The sequence below is a fragment of the Trachypithecus francoisi genome, unplaced genomic scaffold (genome assembly GCF_009764315.1).
Source record: "Trachypithecus francoisi isolate TF-2019V2 unplaced genomic scaffold, Tfra_2.0 Lachesis_group9, whole genome shotgun sequence".
In the NCBI taxonomy this organism is placed as follows: Eukaryota; Metazoa; Chordata; class Mammalia; order Primates; family Cercopithecidae; genus Trachypithecus; species Trachypithecus francoisi.
In genome coordinates this window covers 61,434,632-61,450,141 of record NW_022681474.1, presented here as the reverse complement: position 1 = coordinate 61,450,141, position 15,510 = coordinate 61,434,632, and the positions used below count along the sequence as shown (strand labels likewise).

General features: G+C 41.3%; 1 protein-coding gene and 1 long non-coding RNA gene across 27 annotated transcripts in view; one reads left to right on the top strand and one right to left on the bottom strand.

Moving 5' to 3' along the window:
* The window catches only part of PARD3 (par-3 family cell polarity regulator), a 725,699-nt gene that overhangs the window by 77,075 nt on the left and 633,114 nt on the right, over positions 1-15,510 (bottom strand). The window lies entirely within an intron of this gene.
* LOC117082640 lies at positions 6,558-15,499 on the top strand. The gene is made up of 2 exons (XR_004436718.1): positions 6,558-6,628; positions 13,879-15,499. It is a non-coding gene; the product is annotated as an uncharacterized LOC117082640 (long non-coding RNA).

Genomic DNA, 15,510 nt, shown 5'->3' with positions numbered 1-15,510 from the left:
TCATAGGAGGTTTAGAGAATTAATTAATGTTTGCAAAGTGCTTGTAGATCCACAAGCCGAGGGCGGGGTATTATATAAATGCAAATTATTAGCATTATTCTGTTTTCCAATGGGGCAGACTGCCCAGAGCATTTATTCATGCCTTATAAGAAGACTAAAGTCTCTTTAACTAGGTCTTCCTCTGTTCAAGGGATTGTCGATTTACAACCCCAGCTCACCAGTGCCTGCACACCATCCTGTGTTCCAGGCCTTTGGGGCTTTTTTTTTTTTTTTTCTCAAGGAGCTATTTTTATGCCCTTGGTTCTTATGCTCAAAGCCTGCAAAAGAGATCAGAACCTACCATGAAAAACGCATCCCATCTCCAGAAAGGAGCTTCACATCTCACTTTCTCATCTTTTGGAGGAGATAAGACAGAGGTCTTGACTTTTAGAAAGTTCACTGTATCCCTTGGTGGGACCCTGGGAGGCCCTGGCCAAATTCCACTTTGAGTGATGACATTCTGCTCACCCCAAGCTCTGTGCTGCTTCAGTTGCACAGAGGAGTATTTATTGCTACTTCCTGCCCTGGAATGTTTTGCAGACTTTCTCTATTCTGTTTAAACAAATGCTGTGTTTCACCTGTCAGAGCCCCATCCCCTGGAATAAAGGAGGCCCAGAAATCTAACACCACAGCTATCACTTTTAGGGTAGACCCCTGGTTTATTTTGTTATGTAGATTGGATAAGCTATTAATATATCAGGTTTACATGTGTAGTTTCTGTCTTTATCTCTGTTATTTGCACTTCAAACCTGGAAAAACAGTTGAGAGGTTATGATCTGCAAATTTTTTTTTGCCAATTTTTATTGGTCTTTGAAAATTGCATTCCTTTGTCCTAAAGAATGTTGTCTTTCATATCCTGTCATTAGTATTACACAATGTTAGGAGTCAATTTGTCATACAGATCTCCAAACATACTTAAAAAGAGAAAAGGATTTAAATTAGTCTTCACGTATATTAAAAACAGAAAAACACAAAAGGAAAAGACTGAAATCGTTTAAAGTAATTCCTTCATTTACTGGATTTTTTTTCTTTTTTCTATTCATGGGCTCATATCTGAACAGTTACTGGATATTTATTGAATTACTACATGCAACACAGACATGGCATTTAAGATATTTTTTGCCTCTCATGTTTTAGCTCCAAGACATCTAAGTCACTTCGGTAGAAAGAAGCCAGGGCAGGCAATGCCCACATCTCCTACTCAAGGCTTCATCTCTGAACTAGAGCAGTTACAGAGAACATCGCAGGACCCTGAGCAGGCAGCCAGGTACAATAATAAAACTGAACAAAGTAACATCTTCTCTATTATATTATATTAGTATATGAATATCCATATTACACATTATATTGCAGAGTTTTACAGTTTAGAAAGTGTTTTAAAATGTGCATCCTTTAATTCTCACAACCCCAGGGGTTACGTATCATCTTCAACTTACAGAGAGGAAATCTTTGCTTCCAAGGAGTTGAGTGGCATGTGTAAGATTGCAGGGCCAGTCAAGGTGCTCGACCTGAACTTGGGCCCAGGGAGCAGTCAGGACTTGGAGAAGGTTCTCTCTCTCTCTCACCCTGTAACCCAAACAATGAGCAGGGGGGAGGCATTGCATGGGGGAGGAGATGCAGGAGGAACAGGAAGAAAAGAAAAGTTCAGGCCAAGAGGACACAACTTCCTCAAAACCCAGCCCTAAGGCTGGGTGTGGTGGCTCACGCCTGCAATCTCAGCACTCTGGAAGGCCGAGGTGGAGAGATGGCTTGAGTCCAGGAGTTCAAGGCTGTAGTGGGCTATGATAGCACCACTGCACTCCAGCCTGGGTGACAGAATGAGACCCTCTAAAAGCAAGCAAACAAACAAACAAACAAACAAAAAACAAAACAAAGAAAACCCAGCCTGCCTCCAGGATGCTCCCCAGTCAGAGTCCCAAACACTGGGATTTTCAGGTGCAGGCTGGAACACTGTCCCCTAACGGTTCTGACCCTCAATCTCACCTCACTGTTGGACTAAGAGAGCCATTCTGGCAGAAGTCATCACCAGGACCACAATCAGTTACAGACTTTATGTCTCACAGTTTCTTGGTTTCCTTCTGATGAGCCCAGAGTGAGCTACTGTTCTCAGGGAAGAATGAGGGGAGCAGTTGGGGAACACAAGGAGGACGACATAAGCAGTGGCAACCTCAAAGGGCCATGTAAGGTGCCATTCTGTGACCCGTGAGCCTCTCTTTCCTCTTCCCTGGGCACCAAGGACTCAGCCATCTATCTCTGCCCACAGACCTTCTGGTGTCAGCCCCTCTCTCCTGTATTCTTAACGGCTGAGGTCTCCCCTCTCCACTTCAACCCTTCCCAACAGGACTGTGGCAAAAGCAAAAGCAGGGCTAAAGGCAAAAGCAGGGCTTCATTTTTCTTGGTCTTCCCTGTAGAGCTAGCTCCAAGTCAGGCATTCCAAAAATGCCTACTGAATTAGCTCCTGAAAAATCCCAAGTCAAAACCTCCCTTTCCTCTCTCCCGCTGTTTAATTGATAGTATGAACTCACAATTCAGTGCTTAAGAGCATTACCTTCTGGAGACCCAACACTGGACCAGCTGTGAACAATGAGTGGTGTTTCAGTTTATTGCTACATGAAATCTTGGGTCCAAGTTTTGGGGGTCCCAGGGGTACAAGGCGGTGGGGAGTGGAGACGTTAAAGAACTGCCCTCGAAAGCTGCCAAATGCCTTCACGTTTTACCATTTTAGAGATGCTTTAATAGCAGCAAGAGAGAGAGAGAGTAGTGGGCAAGAAGTATAACAGAGCATCTCAGTGCTATTGAAGGGGCTCCACCATGACAATGCAGGGAACTGTCATTTAAAAATTCCATCTGTTATAATCATGTCTAAAAGTCCCAGGCCAGAGCCCACACATTCCTGTACCCACCACAAGTACAACAAAAACAGATGCTTGGAAGCTCCACTTTGAACAAAGGCAGGCTCATTCCTAGTGGTGATTAATTTCTTCTGCATCTCCTCTCACAGGGGGGGAAATCAAACCACAATATTCATCAAGACATTGTCTAAAAGGGCAAAACAACAAATTCCATGCTAGAAAGCCTCAGCACAAGGAAGTCACAAAGCATCTTAACAACAGTTTAGGGGAGTGATATAAATTTAGCCCCTAAAATGTTTTACACCTTAACCTCCTTTTTGTGATTCAGATCTCCTCATGTTTTATGGCTAAACTGACTTACATGACATTCACTATCCACTGAATGGAGATCAGTAACATGTTCCTTCTTTTTCCCGGGCAGTGTTAATTATGCTCTCCAAAAGAAAGCAGCAATGCTTTGATTTTAAGGTATTCCACTAAATTACTTTAAATCAACATAGTCAATCTAAGATGCACGATATATTATCTCTCTACTGTGGTGATGAAAAACTTCCTGTTTGACTCTTTCTAGGATGGGACAACTAGCTGTCTGGGTAAATATGGCTGCAGAGGAACGTGGAGCTGCAGATAATTAAAGTGCTTTAGAACACTCGCCAATTGATTTTCCTCTTGTAAAGGTAGCTCAATTGAAATGTTCAGCATAAATCATGTGTTAGAATTATCTTCTGAACTAAGAGCGAGCATATTGATTAATAATTATTTGCACTAACAGACTCAACTAAGGCAATATCATCAATTACCTCAAAAAATTGGCTCAGATCAATCACAATGGAATCGCCGGAGTTGGAAGATTCATTGTCTTTTGTTTGGTATTTAAAGAGATCAACAAAGAGGCAAGGAGGCTCTTGAACAGAGTCCTAAGTAAGCACTGCTGGGTTGGTTAGAATCATTTGCCATTACTTCTGAATATTATATTGATCTAGACCTTTTAACTCAGGAATGTGTCTCCCTTGCTTCCACTGAGTGGGAGGTCTTTAGGGTAAACAAACGTGTTTTACATACGATCCAGGATAATATGTAGAGTCTAAGGAATGAACTTCTGATGACAAAACACAAAGACAACCTGGGCCAGAAAGGAGTCGCCCAGGATACCCACCAGCCAACGATACACGCACATACAAGCATACATAAAGTACATACGGAAAACGCGCCGACACATGTGCATGCGCACCCAAATTCATTCACAGAGTAGAAATCATACTATTTTGAAATAATACCAGAAAATACTTCAACCTAGTTTTACACAATTGAATGTGATTTGGAATGAAAACACCACTCCAAAGGGTGTAAGAATTTGGGGCTTACATAATCATCCTATATTCATATGGCAACTTAAAAAAATTGCTATTTTTTTTCCAGCAATGATGTCCAGTTCCAATTTTCCAACTCCCCAGAAGATGCTCCACTCTCTTACCACCGTGGTCACTGTAAGAAACAAATCTGACCACAGCACTTCTCCTCTCACACCCTTCCCAACACAGCATGGACTCTGCAACCTAGTATGATGGGCCTCTGCTTCACTCCAGTCAGTCCCATGGGCCCCAAAGTGTGGTCTATGGACTCCCAGCGGTTTTATGAGGTCAAAAGTATTTGATAAAAAATACTAAGATATTTTTTGCTGGGAGCCATGGTTCATGCCTGTAATCTCAGTACTTTGGGAGGCTCAGGTGGGAGGGCTGCCCAAGGCCAAGAGTTCAAGACAAGCCGGGGCAACATAGAGAGACCCTGTCTCTACAAAAATAAAAATAAAAATAATAAATAGCCTGGGCATGGTACCCAGCTACTTGTGAGGCTGAGATGAGGGGAGGAGACCTTGAGCCCAGGAGCTGGAGGATGCAGTGAGCCATAATAGTGCCACTGCACTGCAGCCTGGGTAATAGAGCAAGACTCTGTATTACAAAAATAAAAATAAATTTAAAAAATACTGCTAAGACATTTCTTTCCTTCTTTATGGGGTTAACACTTTGTTGGTGGTGCAAAGGCCATAGCGGAGGGGGCAAAACAGCTGGCAACTTGGCACAGATCAAGGCAGCCAGTGACACCAAACAATACTAGTGGTCACTGCATTTGTCCCTCTGAGCACTTGAAGGAAAATCAATGCCAGTGTCGCTTAGGCATGCCCTGGATGAAGTGGTAAGTATTAATTTGGTAAATCTTGATCTGAGTAAGTATCTTTTAAACAGTCTGTTATGAGAAGGCAAGTATAGGTTTCCATGACCTACTGAAGTATGATGTTTGTCTCAAGGAAAAGCACGCGTGGACAACTGACAAAAACCTGTTACTCAGACTTAGGCATTTAAAAAGCCATTTTCTTGAAAAAGAGCAAAATGAGCCTGTCCCTTTGAGGAAAACTGCTGACAGTATTTGTCGTCAATGATAAAATTTCAGCTTTCAAGTAAAAATCAGAACTTTGGAAAACTTGTGTCTACCACCATGACTTTGATGGCTGCCTAATAAAGATTTCTTTTGTCTTTTCTTATTGTATGACAGAGTGTACCATCTGTTGGAGGATTTGCATAACTCAGTGGTCTCATATTTTCCAAGTGACCAATGCATGGTATAAGTAAAACATTCATGGGCAAAAGGGCCATTTGAAGTGCAAGAAAGATGAGCAGTTTTAACGTAGCAGTGAGGAAAGTTTCCTCAGGTTTTAGGTTTCACACTATAATAACTAGTAAGAAACTACCACTTGTCAAGTTTTGATCCAGAAAAACATCTGCAATTAGAATGTATTGTCTTCACAGACATTAAAAAACACAATGAACCAGACTGACTAAAGGAGCAAATAGGAGAATCTAGTTGTCTTCCCTTCATAAGCCAGACACAAAGAAATTTCTAAAAATCTAAGACGCATAATGCCACTGGTCTTACAATTTTTTATTCTGCACAGTTATTTATATAAAATGTATTTCATAATACTACTTAAAAAGTTCATTATTGTTGATTTTGAAGGAATAAATTAGTTTTAAATTTCCCAGTTTACATTTCAGTGGGAAATATCAACAGATGTTTACCCAAATAATAAACTAAACGCCCTTTGAGGTTCTCAACAGTTTTTAAGAGTGTAAAGGGATCCTGGGGCCACCAAGTTTGAGAAACATTGCCCTAGTCTTATCTCTGGGCACCTTCTCACTCAACACAATTTCTGCCCTTGGGAGCTCATGGCCTAAATGGGAGATACACCAGGAAACCACCTTTAGAGTACTGCATGATGAATGCTGTAACCAGCGGCCCAGAATGCAACAAAAGAGAGCGTGACAAATTCAGCCTGGGAGGGTGAGAAAAGAAAAAACTCTCCAAGGAGGAGGAGGAAAGTGAGGAGGAGTTTTCCAGGCCAACTTGGAGGATGCCGGTAGGGAGGAGCAGAGAAAACAGCATATGCAAAGGCACAGAAATATAAATGGCAGCGTGGCATCTCGTGGGTCCCGTAGTTCAACTAGGCTGGTGCGTGGAGTGCGGGGAGGAGAGGAGACATTTGAATGTAATGTTAGATAGAGCCCAGATCCCTTAAGACAGGAAAAAAGTTAACAAGGGATCATCAGAAAGCCTTTAATCAGGAAATGGTATGCAAGATTTGTGTTGTAAGAAGAAGCTGTTTCATCAACAGTGTGAAGAAAGGAGTGAAGAAGTGTGCCATGAGATGGGAGAGCAGCTAGGAGGCTACTGCATAAACTTAGGTAAGAAATAAAAATGGCCTAATGATAGCATTGGCAATTTGCAAAGAGAAGAGGGCTGATAACGGCATCATTAACTGGGAGGGATTTAGAGCGGAGAATAAGCCACTACAGAGGAAAGTTATCGAGCTGAATTTGGAATATGACGACTATGGTGAATGTGGGATATCCAGGAAGTGGGCGGCTAGATGTAGTCTGTGCTATAAGTAGAGGACTCACTAATCCAACCAGTCACTGGCTGAGAGGCAGCCACTGAAAGTATCAAGGAATCAGAGAGGGAGAGGAGCTCTAATTGACTGGAAGGCATCAGGCCCAAGTCCCACAGGAGAAAAACCTCCTGGCCCAAGGAGGAAACACCAACTGTGACCCTTCTGATTAAACCTAAGTAGACTTGCTGGATATTTGGAAACAGATGTCACCAGCCAGAAGATGCTTTTCAATTAACAGTCCTGGATGGTTTGGTCTGTACTTCAGCCTTGGGGGTAGGGGTGAGGATGGGGTCTGGGAGCCTAGGGGGAGGGAGGATGAAAGAAGTCTGGCATTGATTCAGAAGGATTCCTGGCCCTGCTGAAGAGACAGAGCAGATCCAACTCCCCAGTGAAGAGTAACAGTCTCAGTGTCATTTTCTAATTCCTCAGCTCAGACATAGACAGGAACTTAGATGAGGGAACCTGAGTCTAAGAGAGAATTTGTACACTGCACATGATCAAAACTTAATGAATGATTTCTAATCTGTGAGGCCAGGAAATAGAGACTATAGGCTTACAGGCTAAAACACGGGCTCAGCTGAAATAGGAGGAATATGCGATCTGGTAGAAAGCAGTAACTCTCACTAAAAGAAGTGGAGCTCAGTGGAACACCTCAAAATCAGGCATTCTGAAAACTAGCAAAAACCACTTTCCTGCTTTTTTTCTTTTTTCTTTTTCCTTTTTGAGACCGGGTCTTGCTCTGTCATCCTGGCTTCAGTGTAGCGGTACCATCACGGCTCATTGCAACCTCTGCCTCCTGGGCTCAAGTGATCCTCCCACCTTAGCCTCCCGAGTAGTTGGGACTACAGGCATGTGTCACCATGCCCAGCTAATTCTTGTTTGTGGGGTGTTTTTGTTTGTTTGCTTTGTTTTGTTTTGGGTAGAGAGACAGGGTTTTGCCATGTTGCCTGGGCTGGTCTCAAACTCCTGGGCTCAAGAGACTCTCCCACCTTGGCCTCCCAAAGTGCTGGAGACAGGCATGAGCCACCATCCCCAGCCCTGCTTGTTTTTCTATCTGCCTTTTGATTGTTGTGTCTGGGACAGAAACAGCACCAACCTTAGAAGATAGTTTCTATCTTTCCCACACAGATCTTACATTTCTTCAATACTTTGCTTGTTGCTTAATGCTTTGCAAAAAATTTTTTCATCTGCTTAAACAAAAGGCTTCTAAATTGAGACCAAATTCCTCTCCTCCTCTTCTGTCCCTGGCAGAGCTGGAGGTTGGACTGGACTCACATGGCTCCAAAGAGTAAAGGTGACCTCCTAGACGTCAGAGTGTGGTGGGGCTGCTGATGGCGCAGGTCGGCATCCTTCCTGTCTTGCTCCTAAAATGTCCTTAAGATCCAGGGATAACCAGATGGCTATGATCTGTGTATCTCCAGGCTTTCTAAGAACCCAAGAAATCCAAGTACCACGTGGGATTTCTATGAATGGGACAGAAATAGTGATCCACACATCCACCCACTCTCACTCTCAAATTATCATGCCCGCCTCTCTAAGTCTGTTTTTGAGGTAAAGGCATTAAAACTAGAATTTATTTTTATGGCATTCCAATTCTTAGCTTAAACCCAATTTTAAAGTTTAACTGAACCAGGGCAAGCTCCTAAAACTGATTTTTGGAGCTTTGAAGGAAATGGGAGTACCACTAAGGACAAGCTTCTCAGAATTACACAAGACACCTTTTGAATTAAACAAGTAAATTCTTTCCACTGAAGTATCTAATTTGAATTTAAACATTTCTTTACATGCTACCTTAATTAGATGCATGTTTCTCTCAGCATCTTAATTTTATGCATTTTACACTTCTAAGCAGCTTGCTAGTGAGGATTGCTTATTTGCATTCATTTACATACAATTTGCAAGAAATGTTGAAAAACCTAGAAAGGGAGAGATTGTAAATTCATGGATTTTTCCCTAAATAAAAATGTCAGTTCTATGAAGAAACAAACAATATATTTTTTCCCCTTGCTTACCTATAGTACTTTCAAAACTACTTTTAATCTTTGTATACACAAAGAGATCCATTTAATGAATATTGGAATAGGAAGATTTTCCCCTGCAAGTTAATAACAACGATGAAAAAGGCTCCAAACTTCTAACGGCCTTCTTAATAAGAAGATGAAATATCCTCAAGCAGATGATGCCTTCTGACAAATATTATTTGCAAAGTGCATCTTCTCATACAATAAGGACATATTTGATCAATTCTGCTCTAAAGATTCACTCAATTTAAAACCTATTTCTTTTAGCAATGGGTAGTTTATTCTGTATGACTTTCACTTCAGTTAATTGGATTTTCTGCACTTCCCTCTCTTCTCTTCAGCTCGAATTTATATTCACAATAATTCCTGCACATCCTTACAAGAGCTCTAAGTGAAGCTGGAGGACCAGCGTGGGCCACCCTTTATGAGAGAAAATTCAGTTGGCTATTTTTCAGAGATGGAGGCTGTTGATACTTCCCTGGTTTTCAATGCCCTGAATTTTCTACTAACATCACAAACTACGGGGTGCTCCTCCTCCTGTGACCGTGGGCATGGGCTTAGAAAGGGCTCTGGAAATATATTTCCTGTAGCAGCAGCTTCTGCAAGGACTGCAGAAGGAGCAACATGGTAGAAAAGTCTCCAACATTAAAATTTTATCTCTCCGATTTCACTGGAACATGGCAGGGAGCTCCCCCACCCAAGCTTCATAAATAACCACTGCACTTCCAGAAGGCTCTCCCTCTACATACTGAGAGTAATTTTAGGTTACTGCTCTGAGCTTCACAGAAGAAAGCTGCTTCTCCAAAATAAGACATACTAAGCAAAATTTGAGTTGTGACATTCTTCTAGCTGCAAAATAGTGTTATCTGGCAGATGGAGTTTATCCTTGAGAAACAGTTGAAAAGGCAGACGTGGAAGTTGCCCACCCAGAGCAGTAACAGGAGGCACACCCACCACTGTTTCAGAAAGCTCCTGACATAGCACACAGCAGGTTCAGGAGCTGTCTGTGTGGCCCAAGCCGGTCTTGTACGTCCCTGTGCCTCACTCCTCCTGATGTAAAACCAAGATCTCACAGAGAAAGCAAAAAAACAGATGCTGCACTTGAGATGATCTCTCTAAAGTAAACAAATTAGGGAATTTATGCATCAACTGTGGTTTCTGGAAATCAGTTGGAACTGTTTCCTAAAATAACTCAAGAAATCACTACGAATACCCTGGAATATGCCAAAGCTTTTTTTTTCCCCCTTAAATTAACACGTTTTTTTCCCCTCCATGTTCAAGGCAGTGTTAGGTGGATAATGGGGAGCTGGACTGAAGATGAAATGTGTAAGTTATTATTCACAGTCCCTGCAGGGGATCAATGAAATCTCTGTGCTTAAAAATACCTGAGTTTCTTAGATACTTATAGTTTGTTAAATATAGTTTAATAAGAATATTACTGGTTTACTGTCATTGAATACTTAAACTATACAGCTGAAGTGATTACATGTACTAGAGAAAGTAAAATTTGATGAACTTTATCTAAGATAAAATTTCGGCTTCTGTTTGGCCTGGCAGAGTAGGCCTGTCCTGATTCTGTACCTTCCTATTTCAACATATACCAACGTAATTTCTCTATGTAAAGTCAACAGGAGAATCCAAATTGCTTTTTCACAAATAAATATGCCAAATAATGTCTCTTAAGGAAAAGTGCAATCAATAATTAATGGAGTAGCTGCAAAATAAGTTGCAAAAAGCTGAACACAATTAATCCAATGTTTATGCGTTCTTTCTTAAATAAATATTCATCTTTTCTAATTCTAACTTCAAGATAAACTTAATTATTTTTGTATGTCCATTTTCAGACTTGTAATAGGATCCTCAGTGCTGACAGGTGATTTTCTTCACCACACTGAGCAAAGTGTCTGTTCTTTTCTTTGTTGTCCTAGTAGTGCCTGGCACTTAGAACTGGCATTCTGTGCATATAATGAATAAAATGCACATGCACAGAATGCCTGCTACAAATACACACACACACACACACACATAAGTATTAACTGACAACACACAGCAACATGCTAGGTGCTTATCAGAGAAAAATCCTTTAAATAGACATAATCAAAAGAAATACATCAAAGGCAAACACTTCTAGAGTGCTTATGTATTGGACAGGAAACACATTCTCCATCCTCAATAAATCAGCTCCAGTTTAAGAGACAAGATGTTTACATAACTAAGAATATAAGGCATCATATGTTCCGAGAAGAATGAGAAGGGACAGAAGGTGACATAGAGGCAACACCGAAAAAAATGTATTTAGAGTCATGTGGATGTGCACAAACATCTCAGTCCAAATTTTAGGAAGAGGTATGTGATGTCATCAAATAGCACAGGACGGGGTGGATCACTGCAAACCTGAAAATCTTGCCATTTGCTAGCTATGAAAACGAGGCCAAGCTCCTTAACCACTACCCCAAACCTGAGTTTCCTGGTACAGTACATGTGGATAACAGTGGAAACTCACAGTGTTGCTGTGAAAGTGAGATGTTGTGAAAACTAAACCCACATAAAGGGTTTATGCAGTGCCTGGGACACAGAATATGCATTCAAGAAATATTAGCTATAATAGAATTGGTTTACTTTAAATTTACTTCACCCTTTCTTAGCCCAATTATTCATACTTATACCATTTAATTTGCTCTCATCATGACTCTTCCTATCCCTTTAATCAATTCTGTTGCTGGCCTGTGAGCTCCTTTGTCTATAGCTTTCTAGAAATAAGTGACCCAAAAGGAGTTCTGTATTCCTGTGCTCTGCAGGGTTACGTGGCGCACAATGACCACATCTCCACTTTGTGACATAATACATAATACCTTTGAATAGAGTGCATTAAGCTCTGCTTGTTAATACCCCATCAACTCCAGTTAAAGAGCACTCTCATTTGAGAATCACTTTAAAAAAAATCACCTTCATTCTTAATATCCTGGAATCTCCTTATATTGCACTGGTTCTTATGTTGATGACAATTTTTGATACCATACAGGATGGTCCCAGCTCCCATCTTAAATTGAACAATGCTTGAGAGAAATGATTTTCAAAACAGTGGTATTTCTTGTTACTTACTTTTGACTGTATTGTCTCCTGAGTTACAAATACTTTGTGCCCTTTTCTGTTCTGATTGCTAATGCAGGTAAGAGGGAGACCAGCCCTAAGGCCTGTGTCTGGGTGACAGCCCACGAGGTGCCTCCCATGCTAATTCTTTTGATACTGACGTTACTATGCACCACGAGCTTTGTCTGTCCACCTGCGTCATGAAATGGTTGGTGGTGTATGGAGGCCAGGGAGGCATTATGCTTTGCCACCCTGTGCCTTCCCGACTGCACCTACTACATGAACAAATGTTCAGCTCAAAACCAAGTTAAATTAATTTGAAGAGTGCAGGGTCTTCAAAAACTGTGTTCTCCTCCCAATTTAAAGTGTGTGTATGTACACACACTTAGCTCATAATCTTAAACGATTTTATCACAGTGACCAAATACCTTCTATTTTTAGGAAAAATGCTCGCTTGCTTCTCAAGATTGAGTTGGCTTCTGAGTATTCACAGATGCTCTCCATGCGTTAACTATTCAATCTGAGGGGACTGATTGGACCAGGCCTGGAATGAAACCTTCCCCCTCCTGGTTTTTGTACATGAACTCCTAGTTCAGAACGAACACTTAGGACTACACGTTCTCCTCTAAAGAAACACAGACCACCTGCCCGTTCCCACCAAACAAACCTCCTCAGAAATCAGCCTCCAAGCTTCCAGCATGTGTTCCTTTGTCAAACCTTCAACAATGTAAACATCATTAGTTTGCATTTAATGACTTTGGGATATAAAAACGGTTCTATCCCTTCTCTCTTACTTAGACCAGGTGTATGCTGAGTGAACTAGTAAATTCAGGCCTCCAGGTTACCTTAAAGTATTTTTAACACAAGTTAACTAGGTCTTCGTTTGAATTCTCCACTGTAGTTTGCTGGGTAAACTTTGCTCCTACTGTAGGAGGTGAATCTGCTGTTATTTATTTATTTATTGACAGAGTCTCACTCTGTCACCAGGCTGGAGTGCAGTGGCGCGATCTCAGCTCACTGCAACCTCTGCCTCCTGGGTTCAAGTGATTATCCTGCCCCAGCCTCCCGAGCAGCTGGGACTATAGGCGCACACCACCATGCCCAGCTAATTTTTGTATTTTTAGTAGAGACAGGGTTTCACCATGTTGGCCAGGATGGTCTTGATCTCTTGACCTCGTGATCCACCTGCCTTGGCCTCCCAAAGTGCAAGTGTGAAGCCATTGCGCCCGGCCGAATCTGCTGTTATTTAATGAGAAGCTAAAAAGTGAAAAATGGTTTTTGGACCTTGGCATTCACATTGCAGCCCCTAACATTAACAATGATAACAGCAAGATTCAGAAATTAAAGTTGTAAAAAATTCAATAAGCCAAGCAAATAGATACTTTCTAGCCCATTTAAAAATCACTTCATTTTTTGATCTTAAGGAACCATATTAATATTAAACTCAGGATAATGCAGCTATTTCAAAAAGAAGATAAAAATCACACGTAACACTGGTGACTATGAGTTTCACATTTTTGTCTTTTTTTCTGTAAACAGTCAACATTCACTTAGTGACTCAGCAAAAGACAGATTTATCATATTTCACTAAGTTCCAACCTGGGTACCAATTTTAACTAAAGTTAATTAAAAATCCAGAAGAATGCCTATTTGAAATCACTCACTGGTGTGTGTGTGTATGTGTGTGCACGTGTGTGTGTGTGTGTGCGCCTGTGTGTGAAGAGGTAACTGGAAGGATAATCCTAGAAGATGTCAGAGGGAAGTGGGTCATTGTTATTTTTTATTTATAGTTTTCTGCATTTTAGAATATTTATAATGAATGCTGTTCCCTTATTTTAAAAGTTAAAATTATTCTGTTTTGATAGAAAATTTTCACTAGCTGTCATTTTGTTTTACAACAGTCAACTGAACTGCACCTTGATGTCCTTTACAGATTGTGAAAAATGCTCAAAACAGTCAACCCCTTAGAAGGGTGTCAGAAAACAGGCAAATGCAGAGGGAAAGTCAAACAGTGAGATTTAACCCCAGGCCTCCCATATATCTGGGACTGTGACACGACGGGTGATCATTAATGCTCAGGAGCCCTGCTCCATTGTGGAACAGCTATAACAACGTCAAACCAATCGGGTTCAACTTTTATGTAACCAAGCTGTGAGTTGCTTTTCAGTTGCCATGGACTCTCAGGTTAAAGGTCACAAAACCTGAGCATCCCTAGATGATCCAAGCATGCAACCATGGGCAGAATCTAAGCACTGGGACCAAGAAATTGGACTGCATTAAGAAGTGGACATTACATGGCAGGATCCAGGATCCAACAAGACTGAGCTCTGGCATCACTCCATGGCAAGATCCAAAGAGATCATGCCTCCCAGCATCACTTCATCTCAAAATCCAATCAGATCGGATCTCATTATCCTATGCTCATAAAATGCAACCCAGGCCCCAGCTTCGGGAGATAGATTTGAGTGTATTTCTTGTCTCCTTGTCAGTCAATTCACAATTAACCTTGCTTGCCATAAAAACCTAGCGCTTTGGTGTTTGGCTTTCTGTTGAGAACAGGCAAATGGACCCAGTTTGGTTCAGTGACAGGGCTTAGCCCGGAGAAGCCACAGACATCTCACACGTGGAGCTGGTGTGAGGACTAAGGAGTAATTGCCCTAAGCTGACAATCCCCAGTGGCTGGTCAGTGAAGGCAGAGCTCAGAGTTAACGAGGTCATGGCCATGGTTTCATGAGGGTGACCAGGGGGGCTTTGTTCTGCCCTACAGCCATGGGTGGCACCCCCAACCGCGGTTACCTTCAGCAAAGCCTAGCCTGCTGTGTTAAGGAAATCTGAAAAACCTGAATAAAAGCATGAATAGAATTTTAAAAAATAGGAATATCAAACATTTACTTCCTACTAGGTGTGGAACAAGACCACCTCCTTCCTACTTTCAAGAATAAAGGATGCAAGCTTTCCCTTCTGAGCAAGTGATTAATGAGAACCAGACAATCAGTAACTGGACCATAAAACGAGGCAAGTTCCTTGTTAGAGCAATTTCTACCTGGCTTCTCCTAGGTTCATTAGCAACAAAGACTATTTGAATGTGTTACAACTGCCCAACCCAAAAAAAGCAGAATACCACATCCATGAAAAACGGTTTAGTGATTCCAGGATATTGTGTTATTATCCTGAATTTGGTAATGTAGAGAAAATCACCTAGACAGCCATGGACCATGATTGGTAAGTGAAGGTCATGGTGAAAGAAGGTGGATTTTTATAAATGAACTATCTTTGTGAGCTATGATCATGTGGATCTTGGTTATAAACAACAATCATAATCACAATTGATCTCTAGCTATGTTAAGTGGCTTCATATTCATTATCTCAGTTAGTCCTGAAAACAACCTTGTAAGACAGGGAGTTTTATAACTCTTCTTTCATGGAAGAATATAGCTTATAGAGTTTAAGTAACTGGTATAATGTCACCTAGCTAATTAAAGGCAGGAAGAACAAGACCCGAGACTGCTGACTTTCAACACCTCTTAAGCAATAACAGAAAAAAAAAAAAAAAATTTTCATTTTC